The sequence below is a fragment of the Pinus tabuliformis genome, chromosome 4_1 (genome assembly GCF_031772625.1).
Source record: "Pinus tabuliformis cultivar Carrire ecotype Pingquan chromosome 4_1, CPIR1, whole genome shotgun sequence".
Classification (NCBI taxonomy): Eukaryota; Viridiplantae; Streptophyta; class Pinopsida; order Pinales; family Pinaceae; genus Pinus; species Pinus tabuliformis.
Genome location: NC_142303.1, coordinates 103132552 through 103150698, shown reverse-complemented (window position 1 = coordinate 103150698; position 18147 = coordinate 103132552).

The following is an 18147-nucleotide window of genomic DNA, read 5'->3' as shown; positions in this document are numbered from 1 at the left end:
TGAAGAAAATATCTCACCAAATCATATTTGATTTAAATTGGTTCAATAACCCACTTTATAATGTTTGGCACTTTTTCACCTTTGGTCTTTTAATACAATACTGCTTTTTGACTTTCTCTTGCTTTTTCTGAGGTTTGGACTGATAATATTTTGTTGATTTTTGCAGGGATCCAACATTTTGGCTTTGGAGAAGATCAGAGGCTTGCTCTGAAACTTTTTGAGATAAAACAAATACAATTATTTACAATAACAATTTTTAGTTCCAAAACAGAGTTTTGGACTAAAAATGTTTTAAATGCTTTCTGAGAAAAATATTAAATGAGAATGTTTTGAAACCAATCTCATGGCCTGCGGGCTTTTATTATGTGTATGCAAAGGACTGACAACCCTCGACTCTAGGGCTAAAGACTTTTTAACGAAACTAATCTTTTATGACAATGAATGCAATGATCATGTACTTTGGTGATTTTTGAGAAATTTTTGACTAACCCTGCAGGGACAAGCATGAGGAAACACAAGACAACCAGACCCCCTCATCAGTCAATGGCATGCCCCTAGCGAAATGCAATGAAGTGGAACGAGCGAGACACCTAAAAATGATATGAAAAAGCGAAAAGATCTCTGATGGAGGGTTGTAAGGACCGACTCTAACATCCACCTCGTATAGACACTTTTTTACTCTTTATATTTTCTTCATAGCATCGTTATCATTTATACTCAATCAAGGGGTTTCCCTACTCATCTCCATAACGAGTTATACTCTCTCTCAAAAAGTTGATTGGATTCTCGATCAGAACAAAAAATGTGATATATTTTGACTATACGTTTCCATCTAACCTCATACATCATGTTATCACCAAAATAGGACCCTAATAGGCTGCTCATCAAGTCAATCTTAGTGTAACTATTTCAAACCAATCTTTTAGCTGAGGCTTAGCCTCCTCAGCCCGAGAGGGCTCTCTCAAAGGCTAATGATATTGATTAAAGATATAGATAGATGGCTAACTCTATGGTTTGTGATTTTGTATGTTTATAGGTTGACAGATGGAGACTTGCTACCATTGGGATATGGAGTTAGTGGTAGAGATAAGGATAACAAATAGCTCTTTTTATAAAACTGAGGCCTGTATATACTTCAATGAAAGAGTAATTCATTCAGGAAAGTCTCAATAAATTGAAGTTCATAGGAGTCAGAGCGTGTGGGCATGAATTCTCAGTAATGATACATCAAGGTATTCTAAAGGAGAGTATTTAAAGTGATTCATCAAAGTTTAATACTTAACGGAAGTCAGAGCATGAGTAACCATGAATTCTGAGTAATAAGTATTAAAACATTGAAGAAAAACATCCAAAGATAGGACCCAAGAACTCAGTTCACCATAGTTTAACACTTAAAGGAAGTCAGAGCATGCTCCTCCATGAATTCTGAGTAATAAGCATTAAGACTCTGGAAGTAAAACATATCAAAGATAAAAGATAAAGCTCACTGAAGTACACTATGAATCTCAACTTCAGAAAAGTCAAATTGCTTCTGTATATATCAGTCCCTGCACAAGATTTACAAAAGTAGTCTTTGTCTATCACATTTTCCAACCCCTGAGGCATTACACCTCTTGTCTTATATAGATTCATCATTACAATCATGGATTCCTTCCTCCAACATGAGGGGAATTTGAATTTTCTTGACTTGACACCTATTCAAACCTAAAACAGACTATTAATTACAAGTGGTAGTTAACTAACAGTCTTAGAGTCCCAATACAATTAGGAGTAAAACTCCTTATTATGATAGTAAAAACTTAAACTAGGAATTAAATTCAATACTTGACAGCTGCTCCTCCTTAAATTTGACCTTGGTGATGCCCATAACCCTCCAGCTGGCCTTCAATAACTTCTTCATCTGTTCTGAAAACTAGGAAACTATCCTCTGCTATGTTTTGGATGAAAAATAGGTGTTGGGACAGAGCTCTTATCTCCTCATAAAAAATGTATTTTGAAAAACTGAAGGAGGTGTTTGTAGACCACTCAGTGTTGAACAAAAACCTCTCTTTTTTTTTTTGCAATACTTTCCTACTGCCCAGAAACTGTCTTTGAATATCAGGTGTAAACTGGAAAATTCCGATTTCTGAAAAACTGCTCCTACAACAGTTTTGTAGTGCAAGTTGAGTCATCAACTTCTCCTAGCTCATAATGAATTTGAAGAACTAAAAGAAATTTTTTTAGTTCAGTATTTTAGGAATAAAAACCTCTTTCAATTTTTAGAGATGAGTTTTCAATTGCTCAGGGATCCCCTTGGAAGTTTATTGCTAAAAACAAGGAGACATAGTTCCTCCTTTTTAGAGTTTCATCCTTATGCTTGTCTTCGAATCCTTCTGCTGACCAAAATAGCCCCTTTAATCATATAAAACATGTTTAATTAGTCATAGAACCCTGCTCTTACACTTGTGCCAAAACTAAACACCTTAAAGTTGCCTAAAGAAAGTCAAACTAGATGCGCTACGAAATAACTGTTATTTTTGTAGCACAAGGCTTAATTCTTGCATATATCCTTCATTCCTTGAGTTTTTCTTTACTTAGGCTTTAAACCTATTCAATTGATATCCTTACATTTCTGCAATAGCATCCTTCTCCAAAAATAGTCCCTTCATTCCTTTGAAGATTAACTAAAAAGAACAAAACTACACCTACAATAGTTTTGTAGCGCACTACGAAACTACTGTGCATGTTGAGTCATCAACTTCTCCTAGATCGTAATGAATTTGAAGAAACTGAAAGAAGTTTCTGTATATTGTTATGTTAGGAAGAAAAACCACTTTTAGTTTTCCAAAATATTCTTTCAGTTTCTCAAAAAACCTCCTGGAAGTTAACCACTTAAAACAATTGTTCTGCTGAAAAAAAAGCTGCTTCAGTGATTTCGTAGCGCATGTAGTGTATTTTCAGAGTTTTGCACTACGAAAACTCCTAGATAGTTTCGTAGTGCATTCAAATTTTAAAATGACCAAATACATGACACTTTTGGAATGATGTAGGATCCATAATGGGTAAAACCAGGTTGTTGATCTTTATTTGATAATGGAAACGAGACTCTGACTCTATCACTTAGACTCTAGACAAAACATAAAAATGACTTGACCATGACTAACGTAAAAACTTTGGAACCATACTAGTTTTCCAAAATTTTATAATCTTTTACAGTGATAACAGTGGCTCCACTTGGGATAGTGTGGCCTTGTGGTACACTAAGAACTCGTAGCTCCAGTGCTATCTATTTTTCGGTAAAACAGAAATACTTTTATTTGATTTGAGAAGCATCTTCTTCAAAATATTGGGCCTTCAACTCGGGCTTAAGCTTGATGATCACTGTAGGAGAAAGAAATCTGTATCTACTGAAAAATGCTCAGTCAACCTACCCTGAGCTTATTTTCACATTCCTACCTACCCTATCAACTGCAACCTCCATTTGTAGCTCAAGGAACATGAAACTTCCAATGAAGCTAGTCATTAATCTGATTTGACACTTGAATCTCTTGGTTGTGCTTGAAGCAAAAATAAACATGATACTGAAATAACTGAGTCAGCATGAGATGAAACTGATCTTCAAGATAAAAATATAACTGGAAATCTGAACAACAAATCTTTTCCATGTAATCAACTATAGGGTTAAAAAAGACATGATTAGTTTGATGATCCTCATAACATTCTATATCTTCAGACAACTGATTCTCAGCCACACAAAATTCCTTTGATATGCTATCCAATTGCTTTTCTGAATGATTCCCACAAACAATGTAATTTTCCTCATTATTATGATCATTCTTTAATGTAAGCTGCTGCAAGGAGTTACAAAAATGATCAACCTTTTCCTATAACATGATTTTCATAAGTAAACCCCTGCTGATTTTCATGCTGCATTTCATGGGATGTTATCCTTTGTTCTTGGTGTTGAAATGTATTGTGATGAAGAGCCTCTTAAATTTCTTCACCCATGAATTCATCATCATCATAACAATCCTCCAAATATTGAATAAAACTCGCAGAATGTTTACATCAATCTTTGACCAACAATAAGGAGGGATGACACTCTTTATACATGTCATAGAATACATCATGGAAATCAACAAGAGAATATAATGAACTATTTTCCAAGATTTTATACCAAGACCATGCTTTTCCTTCTAAAGTGGTCATAAACATCTTCATGAGACAATCTTCAAGGAACTGAACCTTAAGACTGCGTACATGCATATGGATCCTAACCAAATGAAGAGCAGCATTGTCTTTCTTTCATCTTTGAATATCGAAAGATCATCTAACCATTCGACCTTTGGCATAGGATTTGGAAAACTAGGGATATGAGATCGATTCATAGGGGCATACCTAGCATTCATTCTTGCAATGGCACTCATCTTGAAACTTCATCAAGCTATTGATCTTCTAGCAGTGGAGTCACCTTCCAATTTGTTATTTGATGTGTGGAGTCGTCAAGGTATTTTTGCAGCCTCGAACAGATTCTGAAGCTCCTGCTACCTTCAAGAGTTTAGCTTCATGATTTTTCAGGATATGTATATCTTCAGACTCTCGGCAGACACACCAAAATTTTATCACCAAAATAGGACCCTGATAGGCTCCTCATCAAGTCAATCTCAATGTAACTATTTCAAACCAATATTTTGGCTGAGGCTTAGCCTCCTCAGCCTGAGAGGGCTCTCTCAAAGGTTAATGATATTGATTAAAGATATAGATAGATGGCTAACTCTATGGTTTGTTATTTTATATGTTTATGGGTTGAAAGATGGAGACTTGCTACCATTGGGCTATGGAGTCAATGATAGAGATAAGGATAACAAATAGCTCTTCTTATAAAACTGAGGCTTGTATATACTTCAATGAAAGAGTAACACATTCAGGAAAGTCTCAATAACTTGTAGTTCATAGGAGTTAGAGCATGTGGGCATGAATTCTGAGTAATGATACATCAAGGTATTCAAAAGGAGAGTATTTAAAGTGATTCATCGGAGTTTAATACTTAAATGAATTTAGAGCATGAGAAACCATGAATTCTGAGTAATAAGTATTAAAACATTGAAGAAAAACATCCAAAGATAGGACCCAGGAACTCAATTAACCATAGTTTAACACATAAAGGAAGTCAGAGCATGTTCCTCCATGAATTATGAGTAATAAGCATTAAGAATATGGAAGTAAAAAATATGAAAGATAAAAGATAAAGGTCACTGAAGTACACTAATAATCTCATCTTCAGAAAAGTCAAACTGCTTCTGCATATATCAGTCCCTACACAAGATTTACAAAAGTAGTCTTTGTCTATCACATTTTCCAACCCCTGAGGCATTCCACCTCTTGTCTTATATAGAGTCATCATTACAATCATGGATTCCTTCCTCCAACATGAGGTGAATTCAAATTTGCTTGACCTGACACCTATTCAAACCTAAAATAGACTATTAATTACAAGTGGTAGTTAACTAACAGTCTTAGAGTCCTAATACAATTAGGAGTAAAACTCCTTATTATGATAGTAACAACTTAAAATAGGAATTAAATTCAATACTTGAAAACTTATCCTCCTTAACTACGATCTTGGTGATGCTCGTAAGCCTTTAGTTGGCCTTCAATAACTTCTCCTTCATCTATCCTAAAAACTAGGAAACTATCCCCTACTCTGTTTTAGCTGAAAAATAGGTGTTGGGACAGAGCTTTTATCTCCTCATCAAAAATGTATTTTGAAAACCTGAAGGAGGTTTTTGTAGACCACTCGGCACTGACCAAAAACGTCTATTGGGTTTTTGCAATACCTTTCCTACTGCCCAGAAACTATCTTTGAATATCAAGTGTAAACTGGAAAATTCTGATTTCTGAAAAACTGCTGCTATAGCAGTTTCGTAGCGCAAGTTGAGTCATCAACTTATCCCAGATAATAATGAATTTGAAGAAACCAAAAGAGGTTTTTTTAGTTCAATATGTTAGGAGTAAAAATTTCTTTCACTTTTCAGAGATGTGTTTTCAATTCCTCAGGGATCCCCTTGGAAGTTGACTACTAAAAATAGGGAGACAGAGTTCCTCCTTTTTAGATTTTCATCCTTATGCTTTTCTTCGAATCCTTTTGCTGACAAAACTAGCCCCTTTAATCATATAAAACATGTTGAGTTATTCATATAACCCTGCTCTTACACTTGTGCCAAACCTAAACTCCTTGAAGTTGCCTGAAGAAAGTCAAACTAGATGCGCTACGAAATAACTGTTATTTTTGTAGCGCAAGGCTCAATTCTTGCATATATCCTTCATTCCTTCAGTTTTTCTTCACTTAGGCTTTAAATCTCTTCAAATGATCTCCTTACATTTCTACAGCAGCATCCTTCTCAAAAAATAGCCCCTTCATTCCTTTGAAGATTAACCAAAAAGAACAAAACTGCACCTACAGCAGTTTCGTAGCGCGCTACGAAACTACTGTGCATGTTGAGTCATCAACTTCTCCCAGATCATAATGAATTTGAAGAAATGGAAAGAGATTTTTGTAGATAGGTATGTTAGGAAGAAAAACCTCTTTCAGTTTTCCAAAATATATTTTCAGTTGCTCAAGAAACCTCTTGGAAGTTTACTACTTAAAATAGTTTTTCTGCTGAAAAGAAGGCTGCTTCAATGATTTCGTAGCGCATGTAGTGTATTTTCAGAGTTTTGCGCTATGAAAACTCCTAGACAGTTTCATAGTGTGTTCAAATTTTAAAATGACTAAATACATGACACTTTTGGAATGATGTGGGATCCATAATGGGTAAAACCAAGTTGTTGACTTTATTTGATAATGGAAACGAGACTCTGACTCTATGACTTAGACTCTGAACAGAACATAAAAATGACTTGACCATGACTAACATAAAAACTTTGGAACCATGCCAATTGTCCAAAATTTTGGAACTTTTTATAGTGATAACACATAAGGGGGAAACTTTTAACACCAGAAAATCATACATATGTTTGCACAATCGAGAAGATGCTAAAATACGTCCAACAAAATGTACAAGTGAATATTTTCAAGCTGAAGATATCATGAAGTTTAAAATATTTAATTTCTCATAAGGTCCAAATTTTATAAAGTTCAAAAATTGAAGATTCCATGGATGTTTCTTTGATAGTCGTGTATCATGCAAAATTTTCTTCGAAAGTTGCACGATCGAGAAAATGGATGACTTAGTAAATTTAGGACCACTTCACTGTTAGAAATTATATATATTATAGAGAAACAGAACAGATAAAATGTATTGTATAAATACAAACGTAGAAAACACATAAAACAAGAGAGACACAGATATACGTGGTTCACCCAATTTGGGCTACGCATACGAAGAAACAACCAGTGCTTCCTTTTATATTATCCAGCAAACTAAAGAGATACAACCTACAACGGATCTGTTGTAATTGCCTCTTCTCTTTCGATCAATTTCCTCTCTCTTCTCGCTCAGAATACAAATCTACATAGACGCAATACAATTCCCTCATATATAGCAAGGGGTTTCCTTCTAGGGCAAAAAACCCTAAATTAAACATAACTTCTACCGTCAGATATCTGCCTAATGAACGGCTCAGATTGACTATGAAATTACAACATTTTACAAGGAAAATTTACATCTATTTTTAGATTTGGGGGCGCTGCCCCCAATCCCCTGCTAGGGAGGCGGGGCTCCCAAAGGTCGTAGATTCCCCCCTGGACCCCCACTACAGTGTATATTTTATGGGTGAAATTGCCACCACATTACGAACTGGGGTCCAATGTGGAGATACCTCTAAATAAAGAAGATAATCAGACTCCACACCCAACAATCTCCCACTTGGAGACTTATTATAGCAACTCCACCTCTGCTTCATTTGCTGGACAATGAATCCGATTTGGACCTGGTTGTTTCTCATCTTCTTCATCATACTTGAAGACCAATTGAAACTGAGCAAATTCTTAGTTTCTCCCTAGTTACAACTTTTTTTAACATATCTGTGGGATTTTGTCTAGTGTGTATCTTTTCCAACTTCAACTATCCATCTTCCAACGCCGACCATATGAAATGGTAATTGAGCTATATATGTTTAGTCTTGGAATGAAATGCATAGTTCTTTGCAAGATGTATGGCACTTTGGCTATCACTGTATAACCTACCCAACTCTTGCTTCTTACCTAATTCATCCAGAAACATTTGTAACCAAATCATTTCTTTACTAGCCTCTATACCAGCAACATACTCTGCTTCTGTTTTTGAGAGTGCAATAACACTTTGCAGTTTTGAAACCCAACTAACAGTTGTTCCACCTACAATAAACAAATACCCTGTTGTGCTCCTCCTATTATCTCTATCACTTGCCATATCTGCATCAACATATCCTTGGAGAGTAATGTTTGAACCACCAAATCATAATTCTTGATTTGTGGTACCTCTCAAATACCTGAGAATCCACTTCACCGCCATCCAATGTTCTTTCCATGGATTTTTCATGTACCTGCTTAAAACTCACGCTACATGTGCAATATCAGGCCTTGTATAGACCATTGCATACATTAAGTTTTCAACTGCTGATGCATATGGAACTTTAGACATACCAACCATTTCTTCCTTAGCCTTGGGGCACATTTCCTTACTTAGTTTGAAATAGCTAGCCAAAGGTATACTAATTGGTTTTTCATTCTACATATTAAACCTTTTCAAAACCTTTTGTATGTACTCACTCTGAGACAATGTTAATTTGTGATTCTTGTTGTCTCTAGTTATTCTCATACCAAGGATTTGTTTTGCAGCACCCAAATCCTTCATTGCAAACTAGTTTGCCAATTTTCTTTTGAGCACATTTATTTCCTGCATGTTAGAACCTGCAACAAGCATGTCATCTACATACAATAACAATATAATATAGCTGCCATCATTTTTCTTCTTAAGATAAACACAATGATCAGAGTGACATCTAGTATAACCTTCTTCAAACATAAACCTATCAAATTTTAGATACCACTTCCTTGGAGCCTGTTTTAAGCCATACAAGCTCTTCTTCAATCTGCACACTAGTTTCTCGTTACTTCTTACCTCATATCCTTGTGGCTGCTACATATATATCTATTCCTCCAAATCTCGATGGAGAAAGGCTATCTTTACATCTAACTGCTCAAGATGCAAATCTTCAGTTGCTACTAGACTTAAAATAGTTCTGATTAAAGTCATTTTAACAATAGGAGAAAATATATCATCAAATTCTATACCCTTTTTTTGTGCAAACCCTTTCACCACAAGTGTAGCTTTATACATTTTTCTACCTCCATCTTCTTCCTTCAACCTGTAAACCCATTTATTCTGCAATGTTGTTTTACCTACAGGCAACTTCACTAAGTCCCAAGTCTGGTTATGTGCTAAGGATTCCATCTCTTCTTTCATGGCTTTCTCCCACTTCTTCCTGGTTTCTACCTACACTGCTTCTTCATAGCATTCTAGTTCACCAGAATCAGTCAACAATACATAATATAATGAAGGAGAGTATCGTTCAGGGGTTCTACATATCCTGGTAGATCTTCTAACACCACTTTCAGGTGCTTGTTGTTGTTGATGTTCTGGCTGTTGATCATTATGATTTTCAGGCACCATCACTTTTTCTATGATCTCTTCAAGCACTGAGTATTCTCTGTTTTATTTTTCCTATTTCTTTTCCCGCAGTTGATCCTTATACAAAACCTTTTCATTGAATATGACATCTTTACTCCTAATGATTTTGTGTTTTTCATAATCATAAAAGAGATAACCAAAATCATTAACACCATATCCAATAAAGGTACATTTCTTTGATTTTGCCTCAAGTTTTGTTCTATTTTCTTTATTAATTTGGACCAAGGCTTCACAACCAAAAGTATTTAAAAGAGATTAGTTTACCTTTTTACCTGTCCATGCCTCCTCTGGAATACCACCATCCAAGGAACTTAAAGGCCCTCTGTTTATTAGATAAATAACAGTATCTACAGCATCTCCCCAAAATTGTAAAGGCAATCCTGCATGCAATCTCATGCACCTTGCACGCTCCATGATTGTCTCATTCATCCTTTCTGACATACCATTTTGTTGTGGTGCTCCTTGAACTGTCTTCTCTCTGCGAATTCCATTTTATGAATTGTACTATCAAACTCTTTGCTGCAATATTCACCTCCATTGCTTGATCTAAGACACTTCAACCTCTTTCCTGTCTCATTTTCAACCAAAGCTTTCCATTTCTTGAAAGTATCAAATACATCAGATTTATTTCAAATACAATAAATATAGGTTTTTCTGGTTGCATCATCAATAAAAGTAACATAATAGAGAGAACCACCGAGAGATGATACCTGAGCAGGTCCCCATACATATATATGCACAAGTTCTAATTTTTCGCTCTTCTTTTCTTTCCTAACTTTGGGAAATCTGACTCTCCTCTATTTTCCATTAACACAATTTTCACATAATTCCAAATCAACATGCTTCAAACCTAGCAACAAATTTCTTGAGTGAAGGATTTGCATCCCCTTCTCACTCATGTGCCCAAGCCTATGATGCCACAATTCCGTATCTGCTCTTGTAGAGGTTAAAGAATTAACAAAATTAAAAATACCATTGCATAAATACAATGTACCAACCTTTTCTCCTTTTTCTATTGCCATGGATCCTTTAGTGACCTTCTAGGTTTTATCTGAAAAAGTAGTCACACAGCCTTCACCTCCCAACTGCCTTGTTGAAATAAGATTTTTCTTCAGATCTGGAACATGCCTTACCTCCTTCAATAGCCATTGATTTCCATTCTACTATTTTATGAAAACTATACACATCCCAATGATTTTACAAGGTTTACCATCACCCAATCGAACCTGTCCAAAATCTCCTTGAACATAATCATGAAAATGTTTCCTATCAGGTGTGGCATGGAATGAGGCCCCTGAATCTACCACCCATGCATCAATAATATTTTCTAATGAAAGAATCAAAGCATCTTGCAACACATCACTTGTTACATTCGCTTCATCATTATTTTCTTGTTGCGCGTCTCCTTCTTTTCCCTTTTGAGACTTGTAGTCTTTCTTTAGGTGTCCTTTCTTCCCGCATTTCCAGCACACTATCCTCGGTCTGGACTTGGATTTTCCTTTTCTTGACTTATTGCGATATTGAGGGTTCTTTCCTCTTTCCATTTTTCTTCCCCTAGTCTCTACTGTCAAAGCATTACCTGATGTCTCATTGGAGCTTTTCCGTCGCATTTCCTCACTAAGGATTGCACCGACAACATCATCAAACTTTAAAGTGATAGATCCAGAGACAGAGTTACTAATGGCCACAACTAAACCATTCCAACTTTCTGGCAATGAACATAGAAATAATGGAGCCCTAACTTCATCATCAAAAGTTACCCCTATAGAACTAACTGACGCATAACTGTATTAAATTCATTTCAATGATTAGCAATAGATGCACCTTCTGGCATTTTCATTTTAAATAAATGATTCATAAGAAATACCTTATTTGAGACTGAGGGTTTTTCATATAGTTTGGCCAATTTCGAAATTAAACCCTCTGTTGTCATTTAATTTGAATATTAAATGCTACCGACGTTGCTAGGCACAACAATATTGTTCCAAGTTCCTTTCTGTCGAGAATATCCCATTCTGTGTCTGTCATACTCATCGGCTTCTTTGCCTTTCCGCTCAATGGTTGGTACAGATCTCTCTGATACAGATAATTTTCCATCTGCATCTTCCACAGCTGGTAGTTTTGGCCGTTAAATGTTTCAACCCTAAACCTACCATTTTTCACCATTTCTCCCACTCAAACTAGGAACCCTTCTCTCCCGTGAGTTTGTTAGTCAAATAGACCTTTGGATTTGATACCAGTTGTTAGAAAATATATATATATATATATATATATATATATATATATATATATATATATATATATATATATATATATATATATATATATATATATATATATATATCTATATATATATATATATATATATATATATATATATATATATATATACACATTACAAAGCAACGGAACACATAAAATATGTTGCAGAAATACAAACATAGAAAACACATAAAACAAGAGAGACACAAATATACGTGGTTCACCCAATTTGGGCTACGTCCACGGAGAAACAGCTAGTCCTTCCTTTTATATTATCCAGCAAAATGAAGAGATACAACCTACAGCAGATTCACTGTAATTCCCTCTTTTCTCTTGATCAATCTCCTCTCTCTTCTCGCTCAAAATACAAATCTACATAGACGCAATACAATTTCCTCATATATAGCAACGGGTTTCCTTCTAGGGAAAAAAAAACCTAAATTAAACATAACTTATACTGTCAGATCTCCGCCTAATGAACGACTTAGATTGATTACGAAATTACAACATTTTACAAGGAAATTTTACATCTATTTTTAGCTTCGGGGGCGCTGCCCCTGATCCCCCGTTAGGGGGGAGCTCCTAAAGGTTGCAGCTGCCCCCCTTCGACCCCCCCCCCTGTAGCGTATATTTTATAGGCAGTGTTGCCTCCACATTATGAACTGGGGTCCAATGTGGCAATACCTCTAAATAAAGAAGATAATCAGTCTCCACACCCAACATTCACACACTTGGAGGTGATTCCCTGATAGGATCTCAGTCTAGGACAATTGAATTCTAGTCACCCTGAAGATATGCAACCCTCAATGGAATCATCTTGTCATACTCATGAATCATTGTCATTCATGAACCAGGAGAGGGAAGATAGATTCAAAAAATTTCATATAAATAGGCCATGGGAGAACCAAAATAAGAGATAATTTTATGCTAGCAAATTTCTATCAGAGAAAACCAACATTTCATTGTTGAAACGAAAGAAGGTAAGAGCACTAGCATGTTGGCCATATTGCTTCTAAGCAATCCATAATCTTAGTGAGAGGAGAAGAGTCCACCATTGAGAGAGTCTTCATACTTCTTTGAGAGAGAGGAGAAGCTTGCAAAGATATTGAGGGAAAAAACCTCATTGTTGAGGAGTTTTTTAGCACCATATCTCAAAGAATTTTCTTCAAGTGTTTAATATTCATCTATTGTATTCAACTTCTACAACCAACAGTCAATAAAGGGAGCTTTTTTCATTGTTTTGTTGAATTGTTTTCTCCATTGAGCATTGTTTGTGTATTTATATCTTTATTTTATTTCATGTTTGTGTATGAATTTTTTTCACTATTTGCAATGCTTTGTTTATCTAAGTCTATTCACTAAAAACATCAACTCTTTTTGTGTTCCTTTGTAGGGAACAACCAATTGTTAAGGAGGTGTCTTTTGGTACACGATTGCTACAAAAATGCTACCATAAAAACCAATCCAGGGCTTCCATAGGCCAAACCACCTCAACCCTCAACCAATGATTCCACCTCATGGTTAGACATCACTAACCATCACGAGATTGGTCTCTACCCAAGTTGTCTTGCGCTCTAGAGTATTTATTCCAACCAACGCTTCCAGGACTAGTAACTCAACCCACAATTGTTGTGGGGCTCTAGAACGTTTATGCAACCAGGGCTTCCAAGACTAGTAACTCAACCCACCAAGGGCTTGATAATGTTCGTCCAACCAAGGATTTCAGGACTAGTAACTCAACCCAAGCTATTATGGGGCTTCTAGAGCGTTTGTCCAACTAAGGCTCCAGGAGCTAATAACTTCACCCATAACCATAAGGACCAGAGAACCAACTAGAAAACAAAAGTAAAACCCACAACACCCTGGGTATCTAGGAATTGGAAAGGCTAGGCAAAACCACTGTCAATCCAAGCCATCCTCCATGCCAATTAAATATCATAACCAAGAAGCCACATACATGTGCCATGCATGCCAAAACTAGCAAGGAAATCATACATGCAACTTGGTACCTACAAGAATAACCTATTGTAGCTAATGATTTTGTTATCCCCTTGTGCTTTCCTTCTCTTCCTTTTCCTTCTTGGTCCAAATACCAAGTATGCCACACTCCTCCAAGAGTGCTCCAAGAAAACTTTAAGTGTCCATGAGTATGCGAGAGAGAGAATATAATGAGAGTACCAAAGGCCGAACTATTAAAAGTCTAACTGACAAAATCCATGAACTGATCCTCAGAAGCCTGTTTATCTTTGAGGCCTCTATTTTCTTATTTTTTTATTATTTTCCTTCATTATCCTCCTCACATGCAACCTGTGACCTCTCACCTTCCTTTTCTCCAATTTTCCATTATTTTGATAATTAAATGCCAATAAATGCCACTTTTCCTTCCCAAATCCTTTGCCATTTCATTTTCCATAGCCATTAATAAACCAAATGAACACCCACTAGGATGTTTTTCCCACCATTCAGCATGGAATATGTGTCCCACGACCTTGGTCTTATATATTTTTTAAATGAAAATTCAATCAGGGGTTGTTACAATCTAGGTTCTCAACAACATGATGCACATAGGGTGCCACACCAATAAGGTCTTTTCTCCTCAGGGTTGGAAAACACACACCACAATACTCTTTAGCTGAATGTGCCTCAACACAATGATTCTTCAGCATGCAACACACACCACGTTTCCAAGTTTTCAATGTGCTGTTTGGATTGAAGTTAATTAGGTCGGTGATTCCAATGATGACTTACCACAAGGTAATACCAACACTACACCATTACGCACCACACTTCCCACACTCTTCCATGCTTTACCTCCACACACAAATGTAACACCAACCAGATATAATGACAACACAAATTTCATGATCTGACAAACATGCTACCATAGGGCCCTCCACAACACAAAACTTCACATGGCTTGCCACTGCACCTCACTAACTGCTTTGCAAAATATCGAACTGTTGATGTGTCAAACACACAATTCATCTTCTTCACAGGTCACAAATCATGATGCATAGACCACTATACTATATAGATCATGCAATTGACTCCGGCTAGCTCCTTCCTCATACAAAATCTCTATAGAACTTCAACATAGACCCATAATGAGCCTCTTCACATGGCACAATAGTTGATCCTTTTCAGCTACAACAACCCTCTTGGCACACATCTCACCGCAATCACATCAACACAATCTCAGTGCCTCTCCCCACCAGGAAGTATCTCTGATCCAATGAGATTCCAACCTCGGCTGCTAAACACAATTGGCCTTTGAAATTCCTCCTCTAGTGCATACTGGAACGACTCTTCCACTCCATGTTTGTAGTTCTAAGCAGATCTCAATGCCAAACACTAAAACAAATTCCTTTCCAAAATCCAACACTAGAGAATGAGGTGGTCTCCAACACATTCACAACCAAACCCACAACATACAGTTCCAATGATCCCAACCATGATCAACACACTCGATCACCCACAATGCTCAATCATTCAACAAACTCAACCACCTTGAGCTCCAAACTGAGCTCTGATACCAAGTTAAAATCAAGGACAGACATAATATGGAAGAAATGAGAAATTGTTAGGTGAGCCCAACTCAACCTAAAGAGTGCCTACACAAGACTTGATTCACTCACCAAATCATTCATACATAAGTAAGATTAGAAATATGTTGAGGAAATTGAAAAAATTCCTCAAAAATAGGATCTAATCTAACTAATCACAATCAATAGCTAATAATAAAATAACCTGGAGAATTTGACATTTCTCCTTTATTCCAAGTTTCTTAACCATTAACCATTATATTAATATGGTAGGTATTAATGCTATATTAATTATAACTTGTTATAATAATAGTAATAATAATTAGCAGTAGTATTGGTATTATTAATGGTAAAATAAGAAATTTACCAAGTTCAACATGTATTTTAAAAATGTCAATTGAGTTTAGCTTATATGATTGGGAAGATTGATTATTATCCTCCTCTTAGATGCTTGAATTAACTATTATAATTAAATATAATTTCATATTATATTTAATTACTCCTATTATATAATTAATGATAGTGTTCGTTATATATCTATATATCTGTATATATATCTATATATATATATATATATATATATATATATATATATATATATATATATATATATATATATATATAAACCAATTTGTTTTGTTAATTGACATTTTCATTTCATAGATCGTAGAGTTATATTGATACCACACTTGCCCCTGTGACCCTATAGCGAACAAGGAAACTATAGGAGTAGTAAGGGGTGAGTGCTCTTTAGAGATCCATATTGTATCTCATTCAGACTAGTTTTCCTAGGGAGATTAAAAACATGTCAATGTTCTAACAAAACATTACATAACGAAAGGGATGATAAAGTCTAGCATTCTAGGACTACCATTAGATAATAGCTAGCAGAAAAAAGTTGACACAAGAAAATTCAACATCATACTAAAGAGTTATATACTTCAATGTTAACCATACTCAGGTTAGTAGTAGAAGAATTATGAGACTTTTTGTAGCTAAGATGTGGTTCCAGGTGACAATACCTTGTGCTCATGCTCATGATGTGAGCATACAAATGCTTGATATCCTGATGGATATCCTCGAGCTTGGAGGCTATCTTTTCTTTCTCATTTCCTTTGTCTTGCATAACTTTTCCTATTAGGGCCTTAGTGTTCCAGTAGAGTTGAACAACGTAAAAATATTGATTTCTTCTGCCATAAGTGTGGCCTAACTATGGCCATCCCATAACAACAACATTAATTTCATATTCATAGAGATATCTATTATCCTACATTATTTTTTCCTCAACAGATTGAATTTCATCTTGAATGTAAGGAATAATGGAATGGAAGTTCATGGTTTCTTTCCTAGCTTGGGCTGCTACACGAGAGTCTTCCTAAACAATTATAGAGAACCCTTATGCCCTCAAATACTTGAGCCTCACCTAGGCCACGTTTTGTGTCTAGGCATAGTGTGAAGGACAAATAATGAGTGCAAGGAAGATAAAAAAATTACCCAATGCTATAACAACAATATTCCCTATCTTGAGACAACCTTAGAATTTCTGACCACACTAAAATCACCTAATGAGTTCTCACAAAGCTAGGCTTGATTAGGGAGTGCACAAGAGAAATCAAATTCAATCAATAAGATGAAGAGAGAAGGGATGAACACCAAAACCAAACTCCCAACCAGTTGAAGCTACAAAGTGAAGAAAACACAAGAACTTCCTTAAGGAATCCATGGCCAAAGGAGCTAACAAAGTAAGGAAGTTGAAGAATGAGACAAATAACAACAAAGGCCCAGGGACTTACGGAAATGAGTAGTAGGAATAAAGCACATCGTTGAACTGCTACTAAGGCGACAAAAGAGAAACACTACTAAGTAGAGATAGAAAAAAACTAGGAGCATGACTTGGTGGGGTGTCTGTGCTACTCAGGATGGTTCATCTAAATGAAGAGCTCCCACCCGATATAGAAAAAAATCTCAATAGATAAAGTGATTAAGAGGTCCAATTTTGGAGGACCTAGACCTTTCTTACAGAGAACATGTAGATCCGGGATAGTAGGACACCTCTTCCAGTCTCCAAATGTATTATCTAATTGTGCACACCTTGTCTTACCAAAATTATTTATAAAATATTGGGCTTGCCTCATTAGGAATAAACACTACCACTATTTTCTTACATACGCATGAGTAATGGATGTAGGTTATAACTTACATGGGAGGGTAGGTGGCATCCCTGTCTCATGTGTTTAAGGTAATAGGAGGGAGATATTTTGTTACCCTCCCACTTGTCATTGCTCCAGCCATTATGCCCAACCCTATTGGGGATTTAAATAAATTACACACACACACACATTGTAGTCATGAGTGTGTTCGTTAAGGAAAAGGAGTCATATTCTGGCTACTAGATAACTTACCATTGGGAAACAAAACTAGTAGCATAGGCACAATTTTTTTGTAAAAATAACCTATCTCACTATAATGACAAAATTGCCTAAAATAAAAAGTCTAATTCTATCTAGAATCCATTGATTAGTGTATCACTATAGCCAGTATAAGGATCAAATTGACTGCTTAGATACAAAATAAAACTATCATTTTGACTAGTTAAGTTGTAGGAGAGTCCACTTGGATAACTTTAGGATTTTCCTCCTCTTCATTGCTAGTAGGGAAGTATAGGTCTGTAATTGTCTTGGCCATGATGG